Source organism: Amblyomma maculatum, unplaced genomic scaffold, assembly GCF_055883805.1.
Source record: "Amblyomma maculatum isolate TAMU_Amacu unplaced genomic scaffold, ASM5588380v1 scaffold_13, whole genome shotgun sequence".
Lineage (NCBI taxonomy): Eukaryota > Metazoa > Arthropoda > Arachnida > Ixodida > Ixodidae > Amblyomma > Amblyomma maculatum.
In genome coordinates, this window is record NW_028146738.1 from 28,022,077 (window position 1) to 28,040,467 (window position 18,391).

General features: G+C 48.8%; 2 pseudogenes; both read left to right on the forward strand.

The window, feature by feature from the left end:
• LOC146172453 (uncharacterized) lies at positions 1 to 1,880 on the forward strand (annotated as a pseudogene).
• A 495-nt stretch (positions 1,881 to 2,375) lies between these two features.
• On the forward strand, positions 2,376 to 13,934 carry LOC146172454 (dual specificity tyrosine-phosphorylation-regulated kinase 4-like; annotated as a pseudogene).
• Positions 13,935 to 18,391: the final 4,457 nt, after the last annotated feature.

Below are 18,391 nucleotides of genomic sequence, written 5' to 3' on the forward strand. Positions count from 1 at the left end.
ATGGATCCTGCAAAAACGAAGGCGTTGAAGAAGGCAAAAAACTCGGTCAAATCGGACGTCTGCTGTTGTGTGAAAGTAGAGCTGCCTGAGGTGGCAGCTGCGGACTGTGCTATTGTCGTTAGTAGTCATTTGTGTAACGGGATTGATTTTAAAGAAAATGTGCCTGGAACTGAGAACATGGGCATGTTTTTTGGAACGCTGGACACCAAAACAACGAAGCTGCTCCGGAACAACTGGATGAAGAGCCACATCGAGCAGTCAATCAGTGAGGAAGCAAGGAAAAAGATAGCAGCTCTCATTGAGGATGTTCACCAGCTGTCCGACATTCTATTTATCTCCAGCTTCCCACTGGGACCGCATTGAGCAGATCCTCTTAAACAGAAATTTTCGGGCAATCTGTCGGACAAGAAGGCAGATGCAGAGGTGGCACAGACTTACACTTGGATCCAGAGTCACCTTGAAGAAGACCCGAAGGTATCACTGCCTAAGCAAGTGTACGAGGAATGCAGGAGTTTCTTTGAAAAGAGCAAGATTTAACCACTTTGTGCGGCTGACTTTGGCAGGTGATGAAACACGCTTTCCCATCAGTGAGACTTGGCAAAAGAGGCAATTCTAGGTACTGCTATAGCGGGCTTCGCAAGAAGTCAGAAATGAAGTCGCCAATTCTACCAAACGTGCTTTCGGCAACTGATGACTCGTTGGCCAAAGAGCGTCCTCGGTATGGCTCGGAGGAAGAACTTAGCCAGGCCTCCTGTCTGCTCGTTAGTGAATGGGCCGAGAAGGTGCTGCCAAACAAGTTCCCTACCGTGTCCCACCTGGCGCGTTATCTGGTGAACAGCACATTTGTCGACGCCCGCTCTGTGGCTGCCGTGACTGTGCTCTGAGCCAAGGCACTGGGCAATGACAAAGCCAGTCAAGCCAGTAGCACACCTCGGGGCCAGGGTAAGCGGCGAGAAGCACAGCAGCAGTTGCAGCGCAAATTACAGGAGAAAAAGAGCCTGGGTGACCAGAAGCGCAAGCTCACCGAGCAACACTCGCACTCGGCACAGTCTTCGCAGTGCAGCACACCAGTTGAGGGCCGCTCCCAGCAGCAGCAGCAGCACCGGAGGGTATTGGCCGCGACACCTCAGGGCAAACGGGACCAGGCCTTGCCGTCCCTGGTCTCCTGTGACGGAGACGTGGTGCTGAGATTGAAGGAGGAGCCTGCGGAACCCACGTTGCACACCTCTGCCCCGCCAGCAAACAACATCATATTTGTCCCCACCATGCAGAGCCTGCAGCTTGGCACCCAGGACCCTGCAAGCAGCAGCAGCAGCAATGCGGCCGCACTCTCGGCTGAGGCGGGGTGCAAGTACAAGAAAATCAGGCCAAAGCCAGCCGCATGCCTGAGCACAGCAGTGGTGCTCTGCTTCAGCCGGGAAGCTGGCCTGGCGGACACGCCTATGGCTGAGGTGGTGCCGTCATCTCAGTCTCCGGTCGTTGTGTGTGCGGATCCACTGCAGAAGCGGGAGGCCCATCCAACGGATCCAAGCTCAGCAGCATAGCCTCACAGGTGTCTAAGGATGGAGCAAGCAGCAACAGTTCGGATTGGGATGCCAAGCTCAGCACGGAGGTGTCTGTGGGAATGATGAAGAGGCATTCAGAGGATGGGGAGGCCCTGCTTTGCAAGAGGAGGCACACCGAGGATGGTTCCAGGACACCCAAACTGGAAGCAGCCAACCTGGACCTACTGCTGCCCGCCCAGGTGGCGGTGAAGGAAAAAAATGTGTGTGGTGCATCTGGAAAAAGAGGCACTGAACCAGTACTATAGAAACTCCTCATATGACGCTTCCATTCTGGAGAAGCTAGCTTTTCCAGAATGCGCGGAATCTGGGAAATGACGCTGCCCACCAATACGCTCGAGAATTAGCGGGCCGAGCGGCGGCGCAAAATCAGGAACCAAAACCATTCGGTGATTCAGCCGTATCATACCACGAACTCACTGCACATTCCAAAGCAATGAGAACACTCCCACCACCCCCTAAAACTGACCAGACAACAAGCAATATGGAGACAGCTACAGACGGGGATCCTCCCCAATCTAAACTACATATCAAAATTCATTCTTTCTGCCGGTTTTGCGGTGATAAAGACAACTTCGAGCATATGATCTGGGCGTGCAAAGCCCATAAGCCTCTCTCAAAACTCTTGCATGATCCCTCTAAAGAAGCTTGGGACGAGCTAAGGTCCAGCGGTGACCCTGGCATTCAGTTCAAAGCCGTCGAATGGGCCGGCGTTTCCAAAAGTCTCCACGGCCTGCGGAACGCTAGCTGACTTCCCCTATTCCTCCCACTTATTGTAAATGAAGTTTTATCAGCTTCAGCCTTGCGAACTTGATGGCCGCATTGACCCACCCGGATGGCTGCCCCGGAGCTGTGTGGACACCGCCCACCATGAACCTGTTCTTCATCTCTGTGACGGTGTGCAACTGCCTAAATATGATAATCTGCTGACCTGCTTCGAACGTCGAGACTGGGATGGACGCCTTCTTGTGGGTGCTCTCTACTGTAGGAGGGATCGCAGCAAAAGTCGCACCTACCCACATGAAAGATATGATTTTATATGCATGCAATACGATTGTCCGTCCCGAGTGTCCTCCTGAAGTTCGCCGGGCACTGAACAGCGCTCGTTCTGTGGCTTTCTTTTATCCTTTCCTTTGTCTTCTTATTCGCGCTGTTGAAATTAATAATGAGTAAGTACCAACTCGGCCAACAAAGTATTTTGGTAACCATAACGCCGTCCCCGGAAGTCACAATATTGGACGACTGCGGTCGCTTGAACCCCCGCTCGGCGGTGCCTCCGAACTGGGATGATTATCATGGAAGTGGATGGCGAGCCATCTCGCCGGAAGAGCTAGGACCGCCGCAGGAATGGGCGCGAGCCCCCAGAAAGCGAGAAAATAAGCACCTCAGCAGAGACAACCAAGGAAGCCAAGATGGAAGTGGGGCTGGCAGCGAGGAGACCAAAATGGCTTTTGGAGTCGGGATTAAGAAGGCAGAACGCCCGGTGATATCACAAAAGCTGTGTTTGCCTGCGGAAGACCATAAAATCATTGCTCGCCAGAAAGGTGGACTACATTTCAGGCTCCTTAGAGGAGAGCAGATTCACGAGGCCATATGAAAGGCCGCTGTGCTCAGCGCTGAAGAAATGCAGGTGGACACCATTTTCAATAATGAGAAGCAAGACACCATTCTGGTTAGCTCACCCAGTAAGAAAAGAGGAGACCGCTATTTGCTGATCGAAGAATTTAAGGTCGAGGAGTCATCGTTTATCACGGCTCCGGAGAACTGTGGAAAAGGGGTCATCAACGGCGTTCCGTTAGACCACAGTCGGGAGGAATTCGAAGGACGCTTTCAACATGACCGACATAGAGATTCTCAGCACTAGACGTATGAGCAATACCGAATCAGTAATCGTACGTTTCGCAACGAAGAGTGTGCCACGGTACGTGATTTACTCAACGTGCCACAGCGCTGCCTACTCCAGGTTGATGTTGTGTGTACATTATAGGAAAGGCACAGTATTTGTCATGTTTCTGTGGACACCTGAACTGCATAGTAAGTTTGTCTTCCTCCTCCTTGAAGGTGTAACTGAAGCCCACACAAACACCGGCTCTACTTAGCATAGTGAACCTTTTGCTTCAAAACGTGTTTTGTTGCAATGTTTCCACTACGTTAATCACGTTAAAGCTTGTGGAGATGAAGTATGTAGCCTCAACATGTACTTTTGTCAGACAATTAGGAGATTGCGAAAGCAAAGAGAGGCGAAGTGTCTCCAATGGAAGATGACACCGCCTGTTAGGGTGTCTGGATGCGCGCGCGCCTCTCTCTCTTTCAGAATCTTCTAGGTTTAACTACAGCTAAGCCACTTTCAAGTTTTTCTTCCGGTGTCCGGGTGCGGCGACAGCTGTGTCCCTGTGACGTAGCGTGACTGTAGCGCATGCGCAGCTTGGTCAGCGCAGAGGAAACGCGAAACTCCTTCCAACTTACGTAGTTAGTGTAGCTCACGCTAAAAACTGTCACAAACCTGTCGATCAGCCGGCGCTTATTGGTCGATGCTTTTGCCGGTAAGAATCGAGCCATAATAGGAGCAAGTTTACTCGATCGATTTGTGATAGATTAGTGACAGTTTTTGGATGCACGGGGACGCAGCAGCAGCCGTTCTGACTTGAGCTCTTTTCTGAGACGAGAGGAGAGGATCGTGATCAAGATCCAGTTTCGGGGAAAGGAGGAATCAATCCATGGCCCGGTCGAGTTCTAGGAACCGATCCGGAGGTCGCACACGATCTAGGACCCAATCAAGGAGCCGTAAATCATCCTGCAGGCTCCTGTTCCCTGGCACCGGTGTCAGCTCGGCATAGCCAGTGGTGGTCACCCATCATGCCATGAGCCAGAGAGGAAACGGTCCAGAAATGTTGAGGTCAACTTGGGCAATCTCAAGCCGTTAGATCGTGGGTTCAGGCGGGAAATGGTGCTGCAAGGTACCATGGGCTTGCAAGGCACCAGAAATCAGATGGCAGATATATATTACTACTCGCCTACTGGGGCAAAACTGTGGTCAGGGCCTGAAGTTTGCGTATACTTGGCATAAAATCCCATGCTACCGCTGACACGCGTTGCCATCCATCAGCCACGTGACGGGGTTGTGCCAAACGCGGGGCAACAGTGGACAAGGGGCAAGCGGCGGACTGGTCGAGTTACCCAGACATCAGCAAAGGAAGAATTGTTGGCATCACCTGCCATTTTGTTTCTTGCATCAAAAAAATACAGAGCGGATTTGGTACCCAGGTTAGATCGAACGCTAAAGCAGAGAAACTGAGCGCCGCCGGAACGCAGGTTACCACGAACGCTATAGCAAAGCAGGATAGAAGTGCATGCCCCGCCTCCAGTGAGGAGGAACGCGGAAGATTCGAAGGATCAAAACATAACAATACAGGAGGTCAGTAGAATTATTGACCGGAAGCTAGGGCAGAAACTCGATGTCTTGTTTAAGGAGATAGCTGCAGAATTTGCGGCAATTAGGGTGCCACTAAATTCGTTCACTATCAAGTTCAATAAGATAGATGCGCACTTCGCCGCGCTGGATGCTGAAAGGACGCCAAAACACAGATATATAGCATATCATTGCCATCAAAAATAACAGGCACACTATTTGGCAGTGAAGATGGCCGCTTCTGCAGCAACTCCTTAGTGAAAAGGACAATCCGGAAGCAAATGCGTTGCAAGAAGTATGCATACAGGCAAATCTAATGGCATATAGAGCTTTCTGTACGGAAGGGGAGAAACTCCCTGTGGCTACTAATAAGGAGAAACATAACAGCAATTAGGCAAGACACGGAGGTTAAAAACAACGAACATGTCCTTGTCAAACTCGTATCAAACAAGAAGACAGTAAATATTATTTTATATTCTTTTGATACAACACCACTATACACGTTTTGTCAGTTTTTTACGACCTGCAAGGGCCACCACCCTGTGATTCCTGCTAGTCTGTTTCCCGAGATGGAGCGCAGCAGTGGGGGTCTCGAAGACCAACGAGCGCTGCAGTTAGCGCTCGAGCTCTCCATGCTGGGACTGAACAACGAAAATGACTCTCTGCACCCTAACATGGAAGCATCGTGAATGTATACAACACTCCGTGGCAGAGAAAGGACAAGTTCGGCACACTATTCCAAAAGCCTCTGAATCAAGTTCTGATCGTTGTAGGCGACTTTAACTCTCCACACCTAGCGCGGGGCAAGACGCGAGAAGATATAAAGGATCGGATCCTCTAAAAAGACGCGCAACAGGCAGGGCTAACGCTGTTAACGGATCCACGGAATCTAACACTACGCGGAAACTGCATGAGAGAAGCCACTTCTCCGGATTTCCCCTTTCCTATCCATGTAAAAGACGCCACTTGGTGTAACACTGAGAACTTTGGCAGTAACCATTACATCATCGAAGCTCTGGTGGAAGAAGGACTGCGAAGAACTAAAAGTAAGAAGGCTACAATTGTGGAGTAGGAAACCTTCCGGGAAATCAGAAGCCAAATAGAAAGCACTGAAATCACAAATATAGAAGAGTTGACAGCAGCGCTTCGCGCAAATGTTAAAGAAGACACCATAGAGGTGCCCAAATGAGCACATCTGGTGGAAGTAGACAGCAGTCTTCTGCAGTTACGGCAAGCCAAAAATGAATTGGAGAAGAAGCTAAAGCAACCGAAATGGTACAGGACCCTGAACTGCTCACAGGATCGGCTCAACAAAAAGGTAGAAGAATATGCACTTAGCTATGTCGAAAAAATTGCCAATCTACATGCAATAGGATGAAAACGATCCATAGGACTGGCCACAACATGGCAGCTACTACGCTACCTCTTGAAGCCGGAAAGCTGTAAGTTATCGCTGAAGCAAACAATTCAAAATATTGTCCATTCCTACGATGGGAGATTCTCGAAGAATTACAGGCATGCTATGCGGGAATACCTACCACAGATCTTCAAACCTGGACCTGGATAGACAAATAGGAGAAACAGTAGTCAGGGCTCTATTGTCTCGCATTAAAACTCTCAGCTCAGGGGCCATATGGGCCACAGCCCTTGGTCTCCCATATGTAGTGAGCAACAAAATGTTGTGAAATCTGGATGACGACACAGTCGCTGCCCTCGCAAGATACATACAAGATTGTTGGCAACTAGGACGACTTCCGACCATATAGAAAACAGTGCAGGTCGTCATGATCCCCAATTCTTGCAAAAAGCTACAGATTCAAAATCTAAGACCAGTTTTCTTGGCGTAGTGTGTGGGGAAACTCGTGGAAAGTCATCCTGACAAGACTGAACAGATACATGGAACACACCGGACTCTACCCAAACTCTATGATTGGCTTCAGACCTAATCTGTCAACCCAGGATATTTATCCAACACCAGATCATTCAAGCACATACTGAAGACACGCGAGTTATTTTGGGCCTGGACTTCGCGAAGGCCTTCGATAACATCAAACACAAAGCAATACTTGAAAACCTACAAGATCTCGACGTAGGTGAACAAACATATAACTACGTAAGGGGCGTTCTCTCAATGCGAGAAGCAACGATCCAAATTGGAGAACACAAGTCGGACAAATTTACAGTGGGCAGCAGAGGAACACCCCAGCACTCAGTACTCTTATGCCTTCTCTTCAATGTTGCATTCATCAAGATCCAACGAAGCTAGAAGACATTGAGGGGCTAAACCACAGCCTATATGCAGACGACATCACACTCTGGACACCGGGAGGCAGTGATAGACAAATCGAAGACATCCTTCATGTATCTGTGAAAACTGTTGAAGAATACGTAACCCCTAGAGACCTGAAATGCTCTTCCGAAAAGTCTGAGATGCTTCTGTACCAGCCATCACGCAGCAGAATGGACAAAGAGCAAACCAGAATCGAACTAAAGGCCGGCGGATTTCTCATTCGTAGAGTGGAGAAGGTTAGGATCCTGTGCATGTGGCTGCAGCAAAAGGTCATCGCAAAAAAGCTGCTAACTCAAAAGCTGCGCTCAAGAAATGATGAGTCTAATTAGACGTATCACAAATCGAAAGTCTCGAACGAAAGAAGCAAAGCTCCTAAGACTTGTACACTCCTTTGTCATCAGCAATATCGCCTACGCTGTCCCTACTTACACCTTGCGAACAGCGAGCAGCCTAAGGTTGAAGCAATAGTCAGGAAGAGCATAAAACCAGCCCTTGGTATCCCCATCAGTACATCTACGAACCAGCTAATGAAGCTGGGGGCGCACAATGTGCTGGAAGAGGTAATAGAGGCCAATCAAATCTCCATTTGCGAAAGACTGGCAAAGAACCGGACGCGAAGAAGCCTACTGGTAAAACTAGATATTCGATATGAGAGCCAAAGTTACCAGAAGACGTATGTCCAGATGGAAATCAAGAAGCGAATAAAAATCCCCCCGCTGCCACGAAACATGGATCCAGAGCATCAGCAGGAAAGAAAGAAGAAAAGGGCGGGATGGCAACAGAAGATATATTAACGACAGGACGGGATCTATGTCGACACCGCCGAGTACGAGGACAGGCATGTTTGGGTGGACAATAGTACGGACAATGGGTACTACAATTATAAGTAATTCGATAACATCAATATGCAATTTTGTCAAGGCAAGTGTCTCTCCTCAGGCAGAAAGGATACTAAGAATATGTCATAAGCGACCGGAAAGTCCGATGTTGCAAGGAGACATATCACATAGCAACATCTCTCCTCAGGCAGAAAGGATACTAAGAATGTGTCAGAAGCGACCGGAAAGTCCAATGTTGCAAGGAGACATATCACATAGCAACATGGAAAGTAAGATCTAAGACGCACGGTAAACTGGATGTCGTCAAGCGAGAAATGGACAGATTGAACATTGATATTTGGGTATCAGCGAGCTCAAGTGGACCGGAATGGGAGAATTTAATTCCAGAGACCATTGTCTTTTATTGTGGGCACGAATCCCGGAGAAGGAATGGGGTCGCTCTCTAGTAAACAGAAGAATGGGCAAAGCAGTGCTAGGGCCCAACCCCAAAAACGACCGAATGATTTCACTTCGGATCCAAGGTCACCCTTTTAACATATAACAGCAGAACGATATTGACCAATGCATGCCAATATATATTCAATGTTGATAAGACAACCATATTGGCAGAACATTATTGCCCAAGCTATGCCATGATATGTGCGATGCTGGCCAGCCATCAAGGCTCATTAGACAATATCGACCAGTAGAAAACAAGATATTACAATATTAGGAAGCCGCCAAAGTTGGTTGGACATTATTGACCACTGTATGCCTAGATAAATTCAATATTGAGAAGCCGTTGTTATTTACTGGACGATTTACCAGGTTATACCATGGTGTGGATGATACTGGCAAACCATTGTAGCTGGTTAGCCGATAATAACCAGGTTGTCTCATTGTGTATAGAATAATGGCAAGCTGTTCAATATGCATGGGCATTATTGACCGCGTTTAGCCGGTTGAATGCCAATAACGGATATGGGTGAAGTTCACTGGGCCAATAATGATTATGTTATAGCACGGCTGCACATTATTGGTAGCTCATTGGCACCATTGGGCCAACTTGTGGGCCAGTAATCCCCAATCAATCCCCAATATTGCGCCGATGGCTGGTGCTGCCTGGGAAGAACATGATATAACAATTTGAACCAAGCACGGTTCTTGCCCCCGGAACTGCGACAGTTAGTTTCCCTCAACAGTGCCGGTAAAACGTCGAAGTGGGGACGGGGAGCGGCGACGAGGGGAAGGTGATCGGCAAGTGGTATACGTTTGATTGCGGCGAGATACAAAGTGGGAACCGGGCGGAGTCCTCGGCGAGGGCTGGTCCGTATCGTAGGAGTAGTTCCAGAGGTTAGCTCAAGAAGGTGGACCGCTCTTTGGAAGGAGCGGCTCCGAAGATCCGGCTCGCTTCGGGGCGACCCATTCCTAATCAAATATTTGTATTACAAAGAGTCTGTGTGGGACGCTGGGAGGTGAAAAAAAATATTTGTATTGGGGTACCATGAAATCCGTTGCCGTTTTTGGCGGAGAGTGTTTTCAATGAAAAAATAGCAAACCAGGTAATACTTTCCCTGTATACTTTGAACCCAGCCAGAATCTGGAGATAAAGAAGCAAGTTTGTTTGGTGTCATAACAGTGACCGAAAGCCAGTTTTTCATCTCTGCAGGACCAGCTTCCTCATCCTGCGCGTCATTTTATTAATTCATGAGTTGCCTTCCTCCTTTCCTCCCGATATTTGATATTTGAAACTGAATTAAAAGGGAATTATTTCAATGCATATTTCCTTCAGAGCTTGGCAATCTCAGCAATCACGTAGTCTAAACAAACTGCTGTTCTACGTAGTTGCGCCATCGAGACCGCTCCTATTCACCGCCCGTCTGCGTCCCATCTTATGTGAATAGATAGCGGCTCGTAAAGCGCTTAATTGCACATAAACGTTTGGCGCTGACGCACATGGTGGCGTCGTATGAGCTAGTAGGGAGCGCATTTTTTGAGGGGCTGTCGCGCGTTGAGACACTTGAAGCAGCTGCGCTCTCCAAAATCTGCGGTAACGCCCCTCTCGGCCGCTTTTGTAAGCGAATCAAACTTCGGCGAAGTTTCATGATCATTTGGAGTATTGGAGGACTCTAGGATTATCTTAAACCTAGGAGAGGTTGTTTAGCTGCTTGCATTGCTTGTAGGAAGGGTTAAGTTGCATAAAACAACTTTTCGTTTAAATGTTTTAATTTTGTTTGTTCACGCGTTTTTCGTACATGCTTTTTATTGTGTCTTCTCTAGAAACCGCTGAGGCAGGAGGCCGTGGCCAATCCCAGCCATTTACGGGAGAGCGACGTGAGCTCGAGGAAGGAAACAACAACGAGGGCGTAGTATATTACGTCTCAGCCAGAGGCCGTGGCCGACCATTATAGAGCGGTGAAAAATTATAGTAAAGTCTCTCCTCAGGCAGAAAGGATACTAAGAATATGTCAAGATGACAGAGAAAAATCCGGCTAATATGGGCACCAGCCCATTCCCAGCTTCAGGAAATAAGGGAGTTCATAAATTTGCCCATGTCTCACCTTCTGGGTAGGCTCTGTCTGACCCTCAGTACGCCCTCAGCAGGGACAGGCTAGTCAGCTACATTACTGAGCACTATCGACTAAAAGGGTTAGAATACCCATCGGCAGATAGCACAATAAATAAGATTTAAGAAAGCACTTGGAGGCACTTACAAACAAGGACTTTTCCGAACCCAACTACCCCAAGCCAGTGCTACATGAAGCAATTCTCAGATATGTGCAAACTATGTTTTAATAAGACGGATCTGGTTCATATGATATGGATGTGTCCAGAAATAAAGATATTAATGAAGAGACAAAAACGAAACAATTTAAGGAGACTACTGCTGAGCTCACACCCTGAGACTCAGCCAGGTGTATAATCCGACTGGCCGAACGCGCCACTCTGGTCCATGGGCGCCAGGCCATCGTGTAGGCAGAGAGGTTGACACCTATTCTTTGATAGGTTGACACCACCCCTACTTCGAAGCCTGGTGTTTGGTCAGTTTGGACACTGGCCTGTGGCGGTAGGAGGGGAAGTGCTTTCCCTGCTGCTGCCACCTCTTTTGCTGTTCTGGAAAATGGGGAGGAGGCCCATGGACTATGACTGCGCTTTCTAGGCGCTTCCGATAACCTCATTAATGGTTTGTGACAGTCGACACGTGATGTCACCAAGTGCACACAGTTGTTCTCGAGCCTAGGCTTAATAGTTACGAATGCTTCGGCTTTTCCCATGTGAGAGACTCCCTGCTGTCTTTGACTGGGTCAGTTTCTGTGTGTTGCGCTGAGAATGTCTTCAATGATAATGTACTGCCTTACAGGTGCCGGTGCACCATTGCAGTGTTTACTTGGTTAATCTGAGTGATCTACCTATATCCATCTTGAGCCCTTCAAGCTTACCATCAAACAAAATTGCCTCTTTTTGGGACACCACGAAAGCACAATTGCCGGTCGTACATAAGAGAAGCCGCCTAGTGTGCGGGCAAAGGTGGACATCTGAGTTCGAGGGTGCAAAGGTAGGCCGGGGCACCTATGGAAACGTGTACAAGGCTCGTCAGAAAGACGGGTGTGACAGTAGGGACTATGCGTTCAAGGAGGTTGAAGGCACAGGTATCTCAACGTCGGCCTGCAGAGAGATTGCGCTTCTGCGGGAGCTGAAACACACCAATGTTTTCAGCTTTCATCGGGTATTCCTGTCGCACAATGAACGAAAGGTCTACCTTCCCTTTGATTTCGCTGAGCACGACCTCTGGAAACCAACCAACATAATTGTAATGGGTGAAGGTTCAGGGCAAGGCAGAGTAAAGATTGCCGACATGGGCTTTACGCGCCTACGTAATAATTAGCGCCCTTTATGTAATACTGTTGACGCAGTTAAAACCTGGAAGTCGGCTACTGTGGATACCTTCAAGCTCTGTGTAGCTTAAAAATCCCTCTGCTGAGGCTGTCGCCCTTTTTTCTCTCTGAAGGCCTTGTACCATGGGGGTCCTTGAAGCACGGAGTTCGGCGGACATCCGAGCTCCACGAGCACCAGGAGACGGAAAGTGACCTGATTTTGGGCACCAATTTAGAAATTGTGTCTCTGGGACTGCGGTGGCCGCTTTTGGCTGAGTTGTGCGCGCGGTAGAAATGTGTAAAACATGGAGGGTGGCAATGACGACGGAAAATCTAAACCTTAGCGGCGTAGCCCTATCGGGAGCGGATGAAGAAAGCAGTAAGGAGGAGAGGAACCAGAGACATAACGTGCCCGCCGAAGGCAGCAAAAATCGCAGCAGCCATCATTTGCCGGAGACCACAGGGACATGACTTTCTCTGCACAATGCTGTGCATATGCGAGACGTGGTACAATGAACGCGATGAGAGGTTGCCCCGGGCAAGATCCGAGAAAGGGGTCCTCGTGTACACTCATGGCTAGCTTATGGGCTTTCCTTGCGAACTTGGGGGTGCCACTAGTGCCAACGAGAGCGGATGTGCTTCGCATGGGCTCTGAATTTCGGCCTCTGGACCCGTAATTGTTTACACGACGTTTCTTATTTTGGCCTCAGAAGATACTTGATTGCGCCCGGACCTGGGAGAGCCAACATTTGTGAGTGTGCGAACTTTTTTGAGGACTTCATGGCGTATTGTGCGTCGACACCGTGCGTCTCACGCCTGGTGTAGCGAACGAAGGCGAGGAACGCTGCGAGACCCGCCGTCATTGTGGCATTTCTCGGTCTCCCACAGGCCGCGGAACCCATCGCTATGCAAGCGTTTATGGAAGGGCAACTCATCACACCTGAAGAGCTTAAAGACGGCTTCTGGATTACTCCAAGTACCAGGAGCTCTACCGTAAGCCTAATGCCGCTGGCCCGAGCGGCGGCGGTAACCCCGATGGTGACGGCACCTCGTCCGCATCGGGGAAGAACGCCGGCCGACACCCACCGGTAAAAATGGGTACAAGCGTCCCCCGGCCTGGCGTTCGGCTTTTCCAGGGGTGTGCGTGTGGGAGTAGCTCCTTAAATTCCCGCTGCGCGCCCCTCTTCCGCAGTGGCCCAAACCCAGTTTCGAACATCGCAGCCTGCAAAGGTGGTCCTGTTTGTCTTGCAAAGGTACTTCCTTTTGAGCCTCACCTGAAGTGCTCCCTTAGAGCCTCAGCTGCAGCAGTCCTAAAAAAACGACGGACCAAATGTCGACCCGCACGGACGGCGGCTACCCCTCTCACCCGCTGAGGCCATCCTATACTACAGCACCCGGCTGGACAACTACGAGCGGACCGAGGCGTCCCAGTACCATGACATCTGGTATCTGGGCCTCGACGCCAGCAAGATCGAGTTCGACGAGGGGGTCGGCCAGAATGGCGGATACGACGACGAGACCGGCTCCTTTATCAAGGTGATGCACGACCACATCGCTTACCGGTACGAAATCTTGGAGGTGATCGGAAAGGGCTCCTTTGGCCAAGTCATCAGGGCCTACGACCACAAGACCAAAGAGCATGTCGCGCTCAAGATCATCCGCAACAAGAAGAGGTTCCACCAGCAGGCCCTCATTGAGGTGAAGATACTGGACCACTTGAAAAGGAAAGACAAGGACGGGTACCACAACGTCATTCAGATGTACGACTATTTGTACTTTAGGAATCATCTGTGCATCATGTTCGAGCTGATGGGCATGAACCTGTACGAACTCATCAAGGACAACAAGTACCAAGTCTTCAGCTTGAATCTCGTCAGGAGGTTCGCCTACTCCCTTATTCAATGCCTGCGGCTCCTCCACTGAGAGAAGATTATCCACTGTGATCTCAAGCCTGAAAATTGCCATCAGGTACGGAAGTAGTGGCGCGCTACAATTTCAGTGGCAAGTCAAGTGAAGACCTGTCTTTTACCAAGGGGGACATCATGACTATAGTCTCCGACACGCCGGACTGCAACTCGTTCCGGGGACGGCACACTGACGGTCGGGAAGGTCTCATACCGCTCAACTACATTCTCTATGTGCAGCATGAAATTAAGGAAGATCCAGCTCCCACAGCTGCCTACCGATCATTTCAAGTTTGTCTTCAGACCGCAAGTTCCGATCGACTCCCCTCTCTAAGTAGGGGCCACTCTACATCAGGCGATTGGCAGCGCAGCTGGCATCAAGGACGCCCGAGTGTTCGAATAAGATATTTCCCAGCGACACCCAGTCAACCAACGATTACTATCAACACCCCAAACAGGGCTCGTGGAGAAGCCTATAGGAAAGTAGTGGCCTTTACCCGCAACGGAAAGGCGTACCCTGTCAAAACCTACGTACCAGCTCCGGATCTCTCTGTCAGTTTTGACATATTCTTAAATGCAAAGTGTCAGAACTTGCAAACTCCATTGCTGTCCTCGGGCGTTGGCAGCAGAAGGCCACCCAGACTCTGCAAGAACTTAAGATTGCGCATGAGAGCACAGATCAGCAGATTAAGCACTTAGAATCGGTACTGCGTGGCGTGATGGGGCAGCAGCAAATTACTGTATCTCCATCCGAGGCGGAGGGGACAAGCCAAAGTAAAACATGGATTCCGCCAAACGGAAAATAATTACAGTCTGGCAGTGAAACTGTAGGGAGTACGCACGCAAGGCCAACCTACAGATCCACATACAGAACACCACTGTCAAACCAGACATTATTGCACTACAAGAACCCTCTAGAGTGGCTACTCTTTCAGGCTATGTTACCGTTACGCAACTGCGAACCAGCCGCAAATATCCAGCAAAGACCTTACTGGTCAAAAGGTACATCAGCTATGTGCAGCATGAATTTAAGGACGTAAACCTAGATTATACGCTTGTTGATATCATTCTCGCCGAGAAGGGACAGCGAAGAACATACGTCCTCTACGTCTACAGCTCTCCCAAGGATCGCACCCAGGAAACAAGTAAACTCCTAGACGAAATTGTGAGAAAGGCCAGAAGGAATCAGCTTATTATAGTTGGGGTAAAGGCACTGCAATATTAGGGAAGATTCAGGAGCTGGGCATCAAGCTACTGAATGATACTACCAAACCAACGAGAACCGGCAACAGTATATCAAGTGACACTAATCCTGATCTGTCACTAGCTCAAAACGTAAGCAATCCCACATGGCTCAATACTGTGGAAGACCTTAACAGCGACCACTACATTCTCGCCATTGCAATACAGACCAACTCACGTAATACGAGGGCATGGCAGTATGTTCAATTGGGCAAGTTGGTAGACATTGATAATTGTTAAACAGCGCGAACAATGGTAGACAAGAACGAGAAAGACGCGGGACAGCGCTTGTCCCGTGTGTTTCTCGTTCTTGTCCACCGTTGTTCGCGCTGTGTTACAATTATGAAGAGGGGCATGGAACTCCTGTAAGCACACCGACTAGGATAAATTCATGAAAGACAAGGACAGTAATGCGCCGTGCAGCATCTCGGACTTGGAGACGTGGGTCCAGGATATATGCGTAGACGCCCTTAAGCACACCAGTAGCATAGAAATGGACGAGGAGGAAACCGTCATAGACTCCAGGCTAGCGCACATGTGGGAAGCCAGACACGCGCTCAAGAAATGGAAAAAGCAGAGAATTAATCGGAAGCTCAGGTTACGCATTGCACGGCTTGAGAAGGAAATTGAAGAACACGCCATTAACCTTACACGCCAGAACTGGTATCAGGTATGCGACGAACTTAATGGGCAGCTTGGAAACAAGAACACGTGGAACCTTCTTCGCCACCTTCTTGATCCAGCCCAGTCCAAGACAGCCAAAAGAAACGCTATAGACCAGTCATCCATGCATATCCCGAAAGCGGTGAACAATTGTTATTGTCACTACAAGATAAATATGTAAACTACAGCAAAGATGGAGATTTGTACCCGGACTACACGGGACGCGACTACCCAAATCTTGACGAGCCTTTCTCGGACGCAGTGATCTCGGCCGCACTGTCTCAACTCAAGATAAAATCTGCACCTGAACCAGATAAATTCAATAATTGGATTCTGAGGAGCCTAGATCTAAATTCAGTCACAGCGCTCACGGTTTACTTCAATGAATGCTGGGAGAGTGGTAGCATACCCCAATGCTGTAAGCAGGCCAAGATGATTTTTATTCCAAAACCCAACAACATGATAAACCTCAATAACCTAAGACCAATCTTGCTTACCTCATGCTTAGGTAAGCTAACGTAGCATATTGTGCTTAATAGACTGCAGGACTATGCTGAATACTCCCTTTTATCACACACAATGGAGGGCTTCAAAAGGGGTCTTTCGACACAGGATGTCATGCTTCAACTTTCACATGACATAATTAATAGATCTAAAAAGGTAAATTCGCAGGCTATCCTGGCTATCGACCTAATGAAAGCATTTCACAATGTCTCCCATTATTCTATACTAGAGCACCTAAACGAAATTAACCCTGGACGAAAGGCTTACAACAACATCAAGGCATTTCTAAGTGAGCGCTCGGTGGAATTGCACGTGGGCAATTTTAAATCCTACTCGATAAAGCTGGGAAACAGAGGCACCCCTCAGGGGGCTGTTCTCCCTCCGTTCCTCTTGAATCTGGCATTAATCAAGATTCCGGATACACTCGTCAAAATACCAGGAGTACCGCAAAGCCTCAACGTGGATCATATTACGGTGTGGGCAACTAAGAGCTCTCATGGTGAAATCGAGGCCGCTCTTCAAGCAGCTGCAGACGTCATCGATGAAGAGGCCAGGAGAGCGGGCCCAGAATGCTCCCCTGAAAAATAGGAGCTTATAGTGTTTCATAAAGGTAAATAAATGCGCCCTTGATGACAGTCATTATACAGGGTGTGGAAGTAACAGAGGTTCAAGTTCAAGATCCTGGGGCTCAGGCTACAAACTCTGGAAACGCACCAGCAATCAACAAACTGAAATGGGTATTTCACCAAACAACCAGACTAATACAAAGAATAATAGAAACCTGCATGAAACTGCGACGCTGAAGGACGACGATATCTGAAGGAGCAATATCTATGTCGACGCCGGAAATGATTCGCAGTTGCTATTTGATATGGCTGCGAATGCAAACGGATTTGACTCGAATGCGGACTTGAGAACCACCGTTCTGCAGGTTTGGGGCGAATACCTCCAGGCGGAGGCCTTAAAAAATGATCTCAAAAAGCAGATTCAAGATGCTCACTCGGATTTCGAGTTGTCTTTCACGCATTGGCCGTATCAATGGGCTACTCAAACAGGAACATGAATTGAAAAGAAAGGTTGCCTTCTTTGAGCAGCTGTCGAAGTTTAAATCCCAAGCGATAACAAAGGATGCACTTGAAGGCGAAGGGTTCAAAGGTGCCCTAGATGAAAATTGCGTAGACGTGAATAAGAATAAGGCATGAATAAGATGAAAGAACACGACCTCTTCTAACTCATAGACGCCTTCATCATAAGCAGGATTACTAACTCCCTCCCGTACTTAAGACTTCAACGAAACGAAGTTGAGAGAATCGACGCCATCATTAGAATGGCTTACAAAACAGCAATGAGCCTGGTGCTCTCGACGCCCAACGAAGAGCTTCTCAAACTCGGGGTCCACAATACTCCCTCCCGTACTTAAAACTTCAACGAAGCGAAGTTGAGAGAATCGACGCCATCATTAGAATGGCTTACAAAACAGCAATGGGCCTGGTGCTCTCGACGCCCAACGAAGAGCTTCTCAAACTCGGGGTCCACAATACCTACGAGGGACTCAAAGAAGCACAACGAACTGCCCAAATAAGGCGCCTATCCGGCACGCCCGCCAGAAGGACAATATTTGAAAGATTAGGTATTGAGTGCGAACCCCTACAAGACTATCAAACTATTCAACGCGATATCCGAAAGAGGATCACCATCAAGCCTCTTCCTCGGAACATGAACCCCCACACCTATCAAAGCCGAAGAAGAGCACGAGCTAAGAGCCTTCTCAAAACCTTGAGCCGGCTACAGGATGTCATCTACGTCGACGCCGCAGAAGACGAGGAAGACCCTAACAAATATTCGATATCTCAAGTCACACAGCCCAACACTAACCCAGCGAGACTCGTTATGGCGGAGACTTTCCACATCCAGACCCCTAGTGGCGGAGGAGGCCGCCATCGCCGCGGCCATCGCTTTTACTAAAGCAACAACAATAGTAAGCGACTCCAAACTGGCAATCAGTAACTTTGCTAGAGGTAGTCTCCAAACCCGCCTCACAAATACTCAGTGAAATAAAAGAATCTCCTCTCGAGAGAGATATCAAGTTAATATTAACCCCAGCTGTGAAGCTTAACCTAAATT